This window comes from Hermetia illucens, chromosome 5 (genome assembly GCF_905115235.1).
Source record: "Hermetia illucens chromosome 5, iHerIll2.2.curated.20191125, whole genome shotgun sequence".
Classification (NCBI taxonomy): Eukaryota; Metazoa; Arthropoda; class Insecta; order Diptera; family Stratiomyidae; genus Hermetia; species Hermetia illucens.
In genome coordinates, this window is record NC_051853.1 from 92,552,399 (window position 1) to 92,568,370 (window position 15,972).

At 42.0% G+C, this 15,972-nt stretch overlaps 1 protein-coding gene across 2 annotated transcripts in view; it reads right to left on the bottom strand.

The window, feature by feature from the left end:
• Window positions 1-15,972, bottom strand: part of LOC119656739 (teneurin-a) — a 769,843-nt gene that overhangs the window by 607,941 nt on the left and 145,930 nt on the right. For both annotated transcript variants that reach the window (XM_038063287.1, XM_038063286.1), the window contains exon 2: window positions 2,393-2,420. The gene's annotated coding sequence lies outside the window, so the exon portion shown is untranslated. The remainder of the gene's footprint in view (window positions 1-2,392; window positions 2,421-15,972) is intronic.

The window sequence follows — 15,972 nt, forward strand, 5'->3', positions numbered from 1 at the left end:
GCTCTGCAATACCACATGCCCATTATCATGTGTTCGCAACCACGAGGCTCGAACATATGCAGGGGGGGGGGGTGTGTTCTCCATGGCGGAGTAGGCCTTGATGGGTCGAAAAAAAATAATGGAAAGTAAAAAGTGATTTGACATTTTGGATTTTCAATGAACGCGAACTTGAGTTAGTCCATAATGAACTTTTCAGCTTCATATTTTCAATTTCGTTTTTGAATAGTTTATTACGTTCCGTTTAGATAATATAATAAATAAGAAATAAAGTTGGAAATTGATTACAGCGTTGTATTAGATTTGGGGCAACTTTCTTCCTTGAAGGAGTGAACAGGAGAGGGAGAGAGAATGCTTGGGTGAGAATTCACATCGAAAGAAGATTTTTATCTTCAATCGCATCCATCGTGAAAATATTATTATAAATCGAAAGCAAATGCTAGTGATAGTCAAATCCAAGAGACTAAACTTGTTTGATGACATGGGATAGTGACCCTCAATTGCAAAACTAGCCCTTAGGCAGATTCTAAATCACCGAACATATACAGGAGGAAATAGCAAAGTTTTGATTTCCATTATTTTATGTTTTTCCCCAACAGCTTTGTTTTCAGGAGAAAATCCAGATGCCGTTTAAATTGCAGCAACTTAGATTTAATAATTGCTATAGTAGGTGGTGTTGCTTTTGTCGACGTTCATCAGAATCCATGATTGATGAATGATCGATATCTCTTCTGATATTTGTGAGGATACCAATAGATTAGGGCTTCAATTCTTCATCAGTGTTCTCAGGAGAAGAACGGCATTGTGGTTGATTTTATACAGTAACCACAAATGTGAAATGGACAGCCTGCGTCATAGCTACTGTATCGATTATCATTTGTTCTTGGTAGGTTCTGCAGCCTTTTGCACATCTTTTTTGATCCAAGGAATCAATTTATGAGCATCAAGATCCTTGAAGATGTTCGCGCAGAAAACTGAAGTGAAAACCTTGTAAACGGTAAGAGGATAAGTAGTTGGTCCACATTTTGAAGGCGATCTTAAACTTAATCGTTTTTGCCAAAAGTTTTGAATTTTGTAAACTCCTGGAGTATTCCAATTACTTGCCTTTTCAAGAGCTATTCCATTATCATCTTCAGTGATGTTGGCGTGGTCATTTCCGGGAAGGCCTTGCACGAGTGCATGATTTTTGGGAACCGAGTCTTCTGTCGGATCCAGATGGAGGTTACTTTCCCGATCTAAGTAAGTGATATTTTTAGATTGTCTCAGTATATTCTGGGGATGCGACTTGGAATACGGCCAAGGTCTCATTATAAATTTGGTCGATATCCCCGCTTTCCAAGTTTCTCCTGATTATTAGATTCATATAGTGCTTTACAGGTGGAGTATTTAAGTTGTTTCTTTAATTACTCTTGTAAATCGACGACTCCACAATGAGTTCAAGCAAATCTGTTGCCTAGTAGGTAAGTCAATTCGAAGATCATTCACTTTCACCTGGTATTGCTTGACGACGTTCTGTTTCGAAACATGACTTAGTTTCGGAAAACGAGGTATAAGTGCGTTATGGAGTCGCTATATGTACCGTGCTAGATTCCGCTTAAAATGCGTGACACGGTTATAGACGCGAACAATAAATTTGTTCAGTTGGTTCGTCCAAGCAATACGATGTCTTCCATCCGTGATAGTTGGCGACATAACTATCAAAACGTCCAGGGCCGAAGAGCCACTCTGATGTTGTTGAGTGACCTTCAATCGTAGTGGGTAGTTTAGTTTAACGTTCTTCAATCTTGCAATGCCCCGTACTTATGTCCAAAGGTAGGAAAGAAAAGAAGGTTACAATCCGAAAATAGAAGAATGTTTATAGGAAAACAAGCGCAAATTAAAACGTTCCGCTTGCATGCGGCTCCTTACGGCGCGCGCCTGGTCGCATGCAGTTCTGCGTTTGCAATACAGGTCGGAATTTACCTGGTATCCTATCCTCGGTGGAGAGAACTCTTCAATTCACATTCTTAAAATATGCTGAGGTTCTTTTAGAGATGAAGCACGTCACGGTTGTTCGCGTCCATAATCAACTTCTTGGAGCATGTAATAGAGGGGCGCGCAGTAGGACTTTACGGTTTTGGGTATTTCGACTTAAGGAGGAAAACCACTTTAGATCTCTCGGGAGGTACTTAAACTATACTACTATACCACTAAACTATACTTTAATAAGAAAAGCCTATAAGAGCTCGAATTGTGCGGTCCGTTTTCGTTTTCGTTCGTTTCCCTCCTTTTATGAATTTCTTATCCGATTAACCAAAAATTATTTGGAGCTATAAGACGAGGTTATAGTCCAAAATAGTCCCTTTAGAATGACATATTTTTTTTTCAATAAAACAGCGTTCTGATGGATACTCACTTTTTTTACAACGTAGCAGTACTGGTTTCTGAAAGATAAAATTTTTCAATTATTAGTAGCTAGTAAGGAATGGACGTGGGCTGTACAAAATTCAGAAATGAAATGTTTTCTCAATGTTGATGATAATTAACTATAAATAATAAGGTTGGTTAGTGCTTAAAAGAAAACAGTACGAAATGCATCAACGAAAGTCTTAAATCCAAAATTAACCGCAATGTTGTCCGTCCTGTCGCCCTCTGAGCTCTGAGTGTTGGCTGACAATTCTGATTGTTGGCGGACTATAAAAGTCAATGAATGACGTCTCGCGGTAGGAAAATGCCGAGAGAAGCATCTTCGATCGTATGATCGCTTTAAGGAGAATTCGCTAGCCAAGATTGGTTTAAGCATCGCAGTCGATGGTAAGCAAGCAAAAACCCGGCCGAAACAATGATCGCTTGATATGAAAAACTCACAAATGCATCCAGATCAGGTCCTTGATTGAAGAAAATGGCGCAATCGATCACTACATGTCGACCTTGCTTGTGAAAGGGGCAAAAGCTAAAGAAAAAGGAAAAGTTCTAAATTAATAAATTGGGAAAGCCTTCTTGATCGTTGTCCGGGGAAAGCCCTATTTCGCTCACGTAGGCGTTGAGAAATTACCTAATACATATATGGTGAAAATTAAGAACAACAGATTCTGATGCTTTAAAAAATCTATTTACACAGCGCCAGGAAAATAACTCGATGTGTTATGCTCCAAATGAAACGATTCTAGTTTCTCTTTAAAAAATAGTCTGGAATCACATCTTAAGAAAAAATGTATTTGATAAGTAGCAGTAATATATAGACCTTGTCATGGATGTTTATGCACACGTATCAGTTTGAACATTTTTTAAATTTATCTACCTTAAAGGCACTATTACCGTCGGGAAAACACACCGCTTGCAGTGAAACAGAGAAGAGATTATCATCAGTAGAAATTTACTGTTACTGTTTAATTGGTCCTTAAATGCTCAGCTGATGGACCGAACGCAAAAGGTGCTATTTGCCATTGGAGGTGAGTTTTTTAAAAAAAAAAATCAGGCAGTCAAATTTTATTAGTCGTTTTAATAGCTCGGAACATTAATAAAAGTAATTATTAATTGTTTTAAAATGATAATAAAAGCTATAAAGGTAGACAGCAAATTGCTGGCTCAAATTGAATTTTCCACTTGGTGTGGTTTTTGGGTAAAAGCACTACAAAACGTTATGTTCATAATTTAAAATTCATCACGACTATTATTGCGGAATTATTTTTATTTAGTGGAACCATTTTTAATGTTGCTTTTGTCCTCGTTTTAAATGACTGCAAATTATAGTAGACTTTCGGTTATTTGAACTAAATGAGACAGTACTCGCTGGCATAATGAACATTTTGGATAATAGCGAGATTTTTAAATCCGACAAATGAGAATTAAACATCTTTAAACACACTTCTACCTCCTGAATATAAACGCACTCGAAGGATTAAACTAAATGCGGGTATGCGGGAAGCTCTCTCAAGAAGGATTAATCAGCGACAAAACACAGGCGTAGACAGAAGAACTATAACTGAATCGCTAGTTCATTCCCCAATGAGCTTTACTATCGTACCTTGCAATGCATTAGCTCCCGAAAGGAAACTGCGTCCTCGGAAGATACCTGTATATTGATGGACGGCAAACCTACGAAGGAACTAGCTCAGACTTCGGTAGATTGCTCAGCATTCCAGATCAAATCGAAGTGACTGTTAGATCCGCCGAATATAAGAGAGGGGAAAAAGGAGCACTAAGACTGGATGGTATTCCCAGCGAAGTATTGAAACAAGCAGAACTTGCTACTCGGTTCATTCAGCGCATGTGGGCAGCTGCAAGTAAGGCTGCAGGTAAGATATTTATGATTTGCAGGATTATGTCCACTGCGGGAAATCCCCTAGCCAGTAAGCGCGGCTTGCTACTGAGTGCCGTTTAGTTCCCGCTTCTTTACGGTTCCGAAGTATGGGCTGATTCTCTCAGTAAGGAGATCTATCGCGAGCATCTAAGGCAAGTACAAATGCGAGGGGCCGTAAGAGCTGTATCCGCCCATGGAATCGTCTCGGAGCCAGTAGTAATGGAGCTATCAGGCGTTATTCTGAATGCTCTCCATGCTTCGAAGCGGAGGTTTATATACCTCAGAAAAGAAGAGGAAAATAAAGAAGCCGACACTTATAAAGAAGGAGTTGGTACTCTCAGCGGCAGCAATCTTGGGAAAGAAAATCGAAGCACGATGAGGTTGCCTATTCAGCTGTTCAACGGGCATCGGTATTTTCAATCTTACCTTCACACAATCGGGAAACCACGGTCGCCCGACTGTATTCATTACATTGTGGGGGACGATGCTTGCTGCACCTTTTTCTTCTGCAAAAGATGGAAGCGCCATCACTACAGCCATCACCTTCCGATGGAAGGGTGTCAAGTGTCCTCAAACATCACAATTGAAACCATACTGCAGAGCGAGGACACGTAGAACAGAGTGCCACGTTACACTCAAACCATTCTTAATGCGAAGAAAACAGAGATGGATAAGAAAGACACCGGGTAACTGAGACTCCCTGAACCACCGTACCATACTCCTATATTGAATAGCTCTGGCCTGAGGTAATGTGTTAAATGGTTCCAGGTTAGATTCCTAGAGGCTCCAGAAGGTGGTTTAGTCAGTAGTTTGTCTGAGTCAGAAGTCCGGAACTTTATCCGTAAATGCATTTCACCTCCCTAAAATGTCTCAAACGAAATGGATCAAATGAGAGATCTCAACCAGAACTTTTCAAAACTGGGGTGCGGTTTCACGTAACTTTAAAATAGAGAGTTACGACCCAAAATATACCCACCATAAAGTGTAAGATCTATTTAACCCCAAAATTTGAAGAAATTACAATAACGCAGAAATCTAGGCCTCAAAACACATTCCATTCTGATATCTGCTCAAATGGACTTAATAGTGAATAATGGTATGTTGAATCTTCCTCCAGCCATTTTTCCACGTCTTCGCGAGAAAATTTCAGCTCCCCGCCAGTTACAAGAGTTTGCTCTGTTGCTTTTAATCCGTTATAATCTAGATCATAGTTAGTACTAAACAAGTTTTCTGGTCCATAAGCTGGATCGAGGGGTTCGTATTTGAAAGTTAAAATTCCAGACTTGTGTTTCTATTGTTACTGCGTAAATTCCCTGGAATGTTATGATGTCTTTTGGGCTAGCCATGCATGTTGGACCTTCGAAAGACATCAGTGGAAACCCTGATGTGCATGATTCGCGTCTATGCACTAATCGACGCTTTTCCGAGGTCTGCAACCATTCGTCCTTCAGCTGTATCATGTGATCCACCAGGTAATGCACATTCGGAATGTTGGCCCTCCAGGTCACGGAGCTGCTTCATAAGAATGTTGCATACCTTGCGCTTTGTGAATGCTTCAAATGGTAACTACAGCCCCCATGGCGACGTTTGATCTACGCATCGATGATTGAATAAGATTATGTGTCAATCGCTCGCTCGTTGCATCGGTTCTGTCAACTAATGATTGGTTTTGCCTTTTCCTCCAATTTGGTCATTTCTATGTCGCCGATCTTCTGGTGTTAACTGCTAACATCTCCACAGCTAAGTTGATTACCGGTAATAACCACCCTCTAGACACAGGTCCTATATGACCGTAACTCGTTTTTTCTGATTTCCTTGGTCGTAAATGCTGCAGTTTATATATGCTAATGGCTCGCGAGAGCGTATCTGGGCCCACGAGGGTGTTGCCTTTAGCAGTGATGCCTTTTTGGCTGAATATTCCACATGCGCCTTAAAGATTGGTCGATTATCGAGCATTACTTCTAATTGACTGCCTCCTCGCATCTTATGCTATGGTATCCAGCCCTTATTTCAATGTATTCCACTGTTCTAGTGCGAGCACTAGTTTCAAGCCAATCTTCGATCTTCCAGACCGCTTCATTTACTGCTGTCCCGATCTCGTGGATGTGCTCGGCCGCCACAACCACGGCAATATCCTTGGCGAAACCGGCCATTTTTACTACCTTCGATAAGGGCAGGCGTAAGATTCCGTCGTACATGATACTCCTCAAAACTACACCCAGCATCGATCTCTAAGGGAGGCCTGCTAACATACAGTAGTAACTTCATCGGTGTTGTATTTACTTTCCTGTCAGTGAAGTAACCATTATGCACTCACCCTGATAAGCAATTTGCATTATTGAATCCATTCCCTATTTCCCACATGACCACCACATAATGCTCTTTTCATCTTCAGCGCAATCCCTCGCCTTATGTGGCAGCAACTAGGATGTCAACTCCCACCTTTACTGCATCGACGGTGAAGATATCATTCTTGAGTCCCAACTTGCATATTAAATAGAGCTGCTTCGTCTTTAACTATATCCAGCAATCTGTTCCCATTATTCCTTATAGAATTTTTCCGACCGTAGCCAGAAAGAATATTGGACGATATGTGGCCATCTACCGGTCATTTCTCTCCTTTCGGTAATAAAAATAATCGTTGCTGCTTGGAATTTTTAGCGAACATTCCTTCGTCGAGGCATGTTAGCATGGTTGGTTTAACTGTGCCTGGTCTCGTGCGGACAGCTGTTTTCAATGCTTTGATAGGAATATCATCGGCGCTTTTTTGTCGATTCTTTATCTTCTTAGACATTTTCAGAAATTAATCTTCCGTGGTACGGGAAATGATCTCCAAATGGGCCATTTCGCTTGCTTCGATCAAGATGTTCGACTTTTCCGAGAACAATGACTCCATTATTGAATTCAGCATTATCGGATAAGTTACCTGCGGTGTTGGCTTCCCCGTCACTTTAAGCATCACAACTCTGTAGGTTATCCGCCGAAGGTTTCCCGCAGCTTTCTTGCAGATGTCTCGGAATTTCCGCGTTTCTTTCTTTAACTGCTTTCTGCAAGCCTTTCTCCAATTGAACGAGCTGTTCTAAAAAATTCAGTCTTCCCCTCAATAGTTGAGTGAGGTGTGGCATGGCTTCCGAGCACTGAGAACGAAATGGTTCACTCTACTCGATTCCCCCGGGTTCGGAATACCCCGGATCATGGTGGTCAAAGGGTAGTATAGTTCCCAGGGCGAAACGTGAATTGGTACCCACGATGGAGCATAAAACCTGGGAAATGCCTGCTGAAACAACACCAACAGCTCTACTACCAAACCCTATCTCCATCTCCACGTGGTGATCGCTCGGAGCTCTTTCGTAACGAAAAGCTACAGACGGAGAAGGATGAAGGCGAGCCTCCCGCGCCTAGAATCGGGACAAACTGTACCAACTGGTCCTCCAGGTTGGGGGTTGGGTAGGGCTGACAACCCTACACGGAAAACCGATGTTACGTAGCCACGAAAGGAGCCTCGAACAGGATGGACTTTAAAACGACGGACCCGGCAACGACAACGGATTAACGATTTGCGCATTTTCTCATGGAACGTGCGCTCCCTGTACAGAGATGAAGCTGATGAGCAGCTAGCCGATACCCTGCCCCAATATAGGGCTGATATAACAGCGTTACAAGAGATGCGATGGACAGGGACCGGTTTTCTGGAGAAGAGCCGCTACACCATATATTATAGCGGTCATCCAGTAAACCATGTGCACGGAGTAGGTTTCTTAGTCAGCCAAAAAATGAAACCTACTGTTATCGGCTTTGAAAACATAAACGAACGGCTATGCACTCTGCGTTTGCGAGGCAAGTTTAGAAATATAAACCTCATTAACGTTCACGCCCCTGCAGAGGAGACTACAGAGTCTACGAGGGAGTAGAACTTCAACTTCAACCACTTTCAACCAAATTGACCACGTGTTGATCGAACGCCGCCATCTCTCAGCCTTGATGAATGTCAGAACATACAGGGGGACCAATATGGGCTCGGATCACTATCTCGTTGGCATGGTGCTCCGAGCTCGAATAACAATACTACCTAGAATCCCCTCTGACAATCAGGTGAGAGTGAACACTGAAGCCATCCACAACACAACCCTCCGCGACACCTATAAGAGGGAAATGGATGCCGCAATAACACAATCACAATCACTTGAAGAACGTTATCATGGATACGGCCACAAACATACTTGGCCCCAGCCGCAAAAGGAGTCGGAACGGCTGGTTTGACGATGAATGTAAGCTAGCAACGGAACGGAAGAATGCCGCATACCGAGTAATGTTGCATTCTCAAAGAACGCGGGCACGCGCAGAGACTTATCACGAACTCCGTTGAGTGGAGAAGCGACTTCACAGACGGAAAAAGGAAGCCTGGGAGAACCAACAAGTCTGTGAACTAGAAAAGTACAGGGAGCAACCGCACCAGGCGTGGAAGTTTTACCAACAAGTCAGCAGGATGAAGCCTTATACACCTCGATGCTCATCCTGCCGAGACAAAGAGGGAAATCTCATTTCCGACAGAATGGGCATATTGGAGCGATGGGTTGAGTACTTTGATGAGCTACTGAACAACCAGAACATCGGCAAATCATAAGTCGCCAGAAGCCGATGGAATATGGAGGCGACCAGTTACACCAAGTGGTTCATCAACTTGTGCTCAAGGTATGGGACAGCGAATCAATGCCTGACGATTGGCAACGAGGCATTATCTGTCTCATACATAAAAAGGGGAGATATCACACAGTGCAGCAATTATAGAGGTATCACGTTGCTGAGTACCATCTATAAGATATTCTCCACTATATTGCTAGGCCGGATAGCCCCATACGCCCAGAACATCATTGGCCCATACCAAAGAGGCTTCACTCCAGGCAAATCAGCAACAGATCTGATTTTCTCTCTGCGGCAAGCGATGGAAAAACTGTTGGAATATGGAAAACAGTTGCACCGACTTTAAAGCCGCCTATGATAGCATAGACAGGGTAAAACTGTACACGGCCATGAGAGAATTCAGCATCCCGACGAAATTAATAAGACTGACTAGGCTGACCCTGACCAATGTGCGAGGCCAGATAAAAGCAGCAGGATCACTCTCAAGACCATTCGACATCAACAACGGTCTACGAGAAGGGGATGCGCTATCATGCGTCCTCTTTAACCTGGCCCTTGAGAAAGTGATCCGTGATGCTGAGGTAAATGCAAGAGGTACGATCCTCTTCCAGTCCACCCAAGTACTGGCCTATGCTGACGATATCGACATCATGGGAAGAACCACCCGAGACGTACAAACTGCCTTCATCCAGATTGAGCAGGCGGCAATTGGCGCGAGATCTTGGGCTGCACATCAATGAAGGCAAGACAAAATATATGGCGGCAACGTCGGCACCGAAGACGAATCGACCAACAACATCAAACCGCACTGGTCAAACACGAAGAAGAATAAGGATAGGAGAATACAACTTTCAGACCGTTGACAATTTCTCCTATTTAGGGTCAAAAATCACAACCGATAGCAGCTACGATGATGAAATCCGCGCACGGTTGTTGTCAGCCAACAGAGCCTATTTCAGCTTACAAAGACTGTTCCGCTCGAAACGTCCCACCATAGGGTCAAAGCTCTTACTGTACAAGATGATCTTGCCAGTCCTCATGTATTCCTCGGAAACTTGGGTTCTTAGCAAGAAAAATTGCGAACTCTTGGCCGCGTTCGAGAGAAGAATCCTCCGAAGAATTTTTGGCCCCCTACATGAGGATGGACGATTCCGTAGCCTACACAATGACGAAATCTATGAGCGATACCATGACCGTCCGCTTGTGTTACGATGGGCGGGTCACTTAATCCGTGTGGGTGAAGAGGATCCCATCCGGAAGTCTATAAGAGCAATATCTATGGTAGAAAAAGAAGACGAGGCAGACCCTGCCTAAGATGGAGCGATGGCGTAGGTCAGGACGCCAGACAGCTTTTAGGGATATTGAATTGGTGGACCTCGGCGCAAAACCGGGATGTCTGGAGTTCCTTATTAAGGCAGGCCTAGACCGGATACCGGTTGTTGCGCCGTTGATGATGATGAGACATGATACCACCCGCTGCAATTGAAACACATCAATACTCAATGATTTATAATCGTCCATAGGCAGGGTAGCCACAAAGAGATGTTCCGTGGATTCCGCTTGCTCATGATAGGCTGAATACATATCATCCTGTAGAATTCCTATTCTGAACATATACCCAAGTAGCAAACTATGACCAGTCAGAATAATCAAAATCCCTCTACAGTTCTTCCTCCTTTCGACAGGATGAACTTTCCTGTATGCTCCTCTGTTCTTATGGTCTGAGAATGAAGGCGACCAAACCTTCTTTTGCTAAGGTAGTAGAGACTTCATTTCACTCTACACTGCAGATAAATAAAGTAAATAAATAAAGTATCATCGACACCATGCTCTGCGTACCATGGAAAGCCCCTTCAATATAAACGAACTTAGTTGCCCATCGCGTACTCGTCTTTCAGGTTTGCCTTCTTTAACCAAGAAATGAACAACAGACTGTTAGGCCTTCCCATGTTGATTTTTATTTAGTTGGACCGATCGCGACCTAGCGACATCACCGGTCGCCGCATGCTCGATTTGAATGAGGGTAGACTGTACACCTGTCGTTGTTCTTCCCATAATGTCAAGGTTATCAACACAGACCCAGTAGTTGGGTCAACTTGAAGAGGATGATGGCTTCTGTATTAGCATCATTATCGCGGATCTCTTTTCGAAATACCGGATACCGAATTTTTTTATCGCCGTGTATGGTTTTATCCTGGTTTTGCTTGAGTATCAGTTAATGAACCACTGCAGTTGGCCGCCCCATATTTAACCAATTTGGTTGTAATTCCATCGGTTCCTTGCAGCTTATGATTCTTATACCATTAAATTGCACGGACTGTTTCTTCCATCCTTGGTGCTGGCAATATTTGTACACCATCTTCAATTGGCTTCTTGATAGTTCTCCGCCTTTCACCACGTTTTTTGAGAATGCATCATTGTCCCGTAAGCAGCAATTTTCCATTCCGTTGCTAATTTACTGTCGAACCAGCCATTCCAACTTTTTTGCAATTGGGGACAAGCATGTTTGGGACCATATCAATGATAACGCTCTTCGGATGGTTATGAAAATCATTCGTCGATGCTTCATCTTCAGAAACACTATTAACTGTGGTTATTGCGGCATCAATTGTCTCTTATTGTTGCTTCGGATGAATTTGTTATTCATGACTTCCGTTTTCGCTCTCTTGACTGTCAGAGGAAATTTATCAAGGCTGAGCGGTGGCGGCGTTCAATTAACACCTGGTCAATATGGTTGCAAGTAGTCTCGTCTGGAGGGGCGTACGTTTATTTGTGGTCCGTTTTGGGCGCACACCAAATACTTCCAAGAACTCCTCATTCGATGCTGCTAACCGAATAATTCATAGTCCGTTATCGTTGGTGTTTTTATGTATTGAAGTCGATGTATGGCCTCAACAAGGTCTCTGTTCCTGCTTAACTGTTAAAATCTCCAAATGTGACTTTTGATATCACATTTGGAATAAGCCTGGAGGATCTGTTCTACTGCCACGTTGAAGGTTTCCTGCTCCTACTCTGTAATTTCTAGTGGGCGCGTAAAAGTTAATGAGGCTTATATTTCGACATTTGCTCGCAAAGTAGAGTGCGTAGCTTTCCACTTATGTTTTCAAAGTGGATAGCACCAGGATCTATTTTAACTGACCAGGGAACGTACTCCGGACACATGGTTTGCTCAAATGCCGCTATATAGGGGTAGTGACTCTTCTTCAGAAAACTGTACCCTCTCCTACGCATTGCCACTTTTCTATTGACTTTCCATACTATAACAGCTTACATTGGCTTTATATTAAAACAGGGTATCGGCAAGCCTTTTCTGTACACGGAATGCACGATCCATGAGCAAATGCGGAAATCGTTAGTCCATTTTCATTACCGGGTCTGCCGTTGTAGAATCCATCCAGTTCGAGGCCCCTTTCGTGACTTCATAGCTTCGGTTTTTCGTGGAGGACCAGTTGGTGTAGTGTGCTCCCTTTGTAGGTGCGGGAGATTCACCTTTCTCCTTCTCCGTCTATATTTTTTCATTAAGAAAGAACTCGCAGCGATCACCACGTACAGATGGAGATATAGTTTAGTAGTATAGCTGTTAGTGTTCGTTCAGCAGGCGTTTCCCAGGTTTTATGCTCTATCGTTGGTGAAAATCCACGTTTCGCCTTGGGGCCTATATTACCTTTTGATCACCGTCACGCGTTAGTCTGGACTTTATTGCACGAACCGGTCTTTATTTTAGGCCAATACCAATACAAAATGGCGCTAGGGCGAAATCATCCACCGACTTCCTATCTTTTGAGCGCACTCGAATCATTTCAGCATTTCTCGACCATTCTTGAAGCGCTAATTTCCAATAAAAGCGATGTTTTTCCGTAAGCAACTTTTTAGAACAATTCACACATGGCTTGCAATTCCAATATGTTTTATCGATAGGTAGACCAGAGTAGAGTTTAGAAAAATGATCGGACCTCATTACTTGTCCGACCCAAATTTGGAAAACCTAATCGGACGGCTAGTCAAGTTCGTCATCCTAGAGTCCGGTAGAGTGGGAATGTGACAACCGAAGATCTACTGTGCCTAGCACCTACGATGTTTGAATACTCGTGGTTCTCTCGAATCCATAGAAGTGATGGTTATGGGTACGACAAACAACGTGACTCCCAACCATAATTTGCAAAACCCGAAAATAAAAACTCGCATCCAAATATTTTCCTATCTCTTTCCACGGGAGCCTCATATCTGATGGAATTCACTCAGCAAAAGGATACCTCATCCTTTAGTTTGACAAACAAATTGTATTTGTTAAGTCTCATCCCCAGAAGGGGGTTTAAACCATTCATTTATGTTTTCCTTTTTTACCAAGTTTTTATCTTCCTTCTGGAACAGACTAAAGCTGTTGGAGTGATTATTTTACATCGGCACCGCCTTGAGTAATTATGCTAATAATAAATTGTGTATTTTGTACACTTCCTAATCAGACGGGTAGATGTACAACCTGAGATATGCTCGGCTCCCTACCAGCTGGTATTTGTATAGCGAGCGCTATTTAAAACGCCTTTAAAATTTTAATCTACGACACGAGGGTTTGCTTATCTGATTTAATATTCTGAAGAAAGTCTACAAGAGATCCAGTAATAAATTATGTGCTAGGGTGAAAAATTATGCGGTAGCTTGAAAGGTAATTAATCCTAGGTGAGCTAAATAAGAGCGTCCTTGCCTTAGGATGCAGCCATCAAAATCCATCGCTATAGACATAACACCTATAAAAGATACAGTTGCGAAGCATCTCTGCGCCATTTCGTACTGCTTCATTCACTGTCTTGCTGGGAAATATTTTCCGTCCCATACACACGAAGCACATCATAAAAGGTATGATAAGCGACTTGAGAACATCATGTCAGACTAATATTTTATTATAAACTTGTAGAAAACTGATTTACATCTGATAGCGTATCTAAATGTAATGTCTATTTGGATAATCCTTTTCCAACGCCGGTTTGCTGGTAGATCGCATAAAAGCTCAAATCCAGACAGGGGAGTAGTAGGCCCCAGCGAGAGATGTGGGAGAGATGATAAATTGCCGTTCCCGGCTATACAGAATTTACTGTCAACATTAGAGCGATGTATCTCGTAGATATGACACTCAGGATGTCATGCTAAGCATTCAACATATACGAACTTGTGTTTCACTTAGAAATGCACATGTCAAATACGCTGTGTTTAGAAAGGGTTTTTTTATTTTCCGTTTTTTTTTCAACGTATGAATGATTTTCTCATTTTCTTTCTCAACACTCCGGCCCCAAACCTTCATGTTTCCGAGCACAAACGCCTAACCGTGGCTTAAGCGTTCATACGTCGAGTCTGCAGAGCAAAATTTGCTGGAAAATGACTTGTTTCACGTCGCTCAAATGTGTTTACTTAATCTTTCTGTAGAAATGACAAACCATTTGATATTCTTGTATAAATATGCTTTGGGAAAGATTTACTGAAGCAATCATAAACCTGCTTCTGGGATTCTAGACATATCAAAAATGAATGGGCTTTTCAGCCTGAAATTACCACAAGTGAATATTTTATTCCTGTACCGTTCTACTTCCACTCTTTCTAGTAAGGGTTAACTATGTTGAAATGGACTTTTCAAGATTATAGAATTCTTAAATTTGGGATTCCATTTGGACTTATATTGTGACTTTTAGGTGAACGAAAATTGTCGTTCCATGTCCTAGATCCTGCAATACACCGAATGAAATTCAATGCCTAATCAAAAGCAGGAAGCGTCGATCTTCAACTGAGCATAATTTCCGTCCTTATTATGATAAATTTGTAAAACACGATTTACGTCGACAAATTGATGAACTTTATATTAGCACACGAAAACCTACTTCAATACCCCACAAGAATTCTGCGGGACATAAATTTCAGCGCCTGCTTTTCGAGCGCAAGTACCCAGCATTTGCTGCTTGGGTTTTCCCGTAAAATTCCTCGGAAGCTTTTCCTTGAATAATGTGCTCCACATGGTTGGTCTGGGAAAATTTATTGTATATTATTACTTGTAGTGACTCGAGGTGCAAAGGTTGTTCGCAAAGTGCATAACTTACAATTATTCTGATTGAAAAATTTCAGGAAGAGGAGGAGAGAGAGTCTTGCCGATTGGGATTATGTATGTAGTTATCTAATTTGCAACGTGATTTATGAGTTTTCACAAAGTGTCATTCCCTAATTTCGTTAGGAGAGGGAAAATCGTAATCTACAGGGTGAGATTGTTTCATTGTCAACTGATACTCAACCGGATGCAACGAAGTTTGGCTGAAAATATGTACATATGTCTCGAAAATTTGGTGACATAAATTCAGCAGTCCTGATTTAGTGAGGTCAAATTCTGCTATGTGGAAGCTTCTCAGTTCTCCGGGAACCTGCAATAACTTTGAAGGAATTTACAACGACTATTATTTCTCCGAAATGTAGTAGCTCCAAATGGATGGGATCAAAGTGTTTAGCTCGTGCACAGGAAGCGTTCCATTCTAAGCATGGTTAGGTTTTTCCATAAGCGCACATCATCAAGTCTTCGTCTAAATGGGGAATGCTTTCCTTTGAAGAATCAGACAAATGGGGAACAGCGATATATGTGATGAACATTATTCTGATATGCATGAATTCTCCTTTTGATTAAGATGGGAAAGACAGATCGTCATAGAGAATTTCTGAACTGAGGAAAGCTTGAAAATGCAGGACTTGTCTTTTTAAAATCATTGAATTAGCCGAGCTAATATCTCCAATTAAAAATATTTCTATCGCGACTATACCGTAGCTCCCTAGCCAAGTCGTCTCCGAATTAGAAACGAGCGAATGATAAAATAATCAGGTAGCGAATTTTCAAAAAGAACTGCGCCCTTTCTCTCTTTCTCTATAGAAAATAAAATAAATAAATAATAATAATAAATATTCCTAAAACGAATAAAAAATAAGGATACCAAGCATGCCAGTCACAATGTTTCTCGCGAACATTTATCTAGTGGATGTGAAGGATTGATTTCTAGGATGTAAAGCTACATTGTTACCATCGGAAG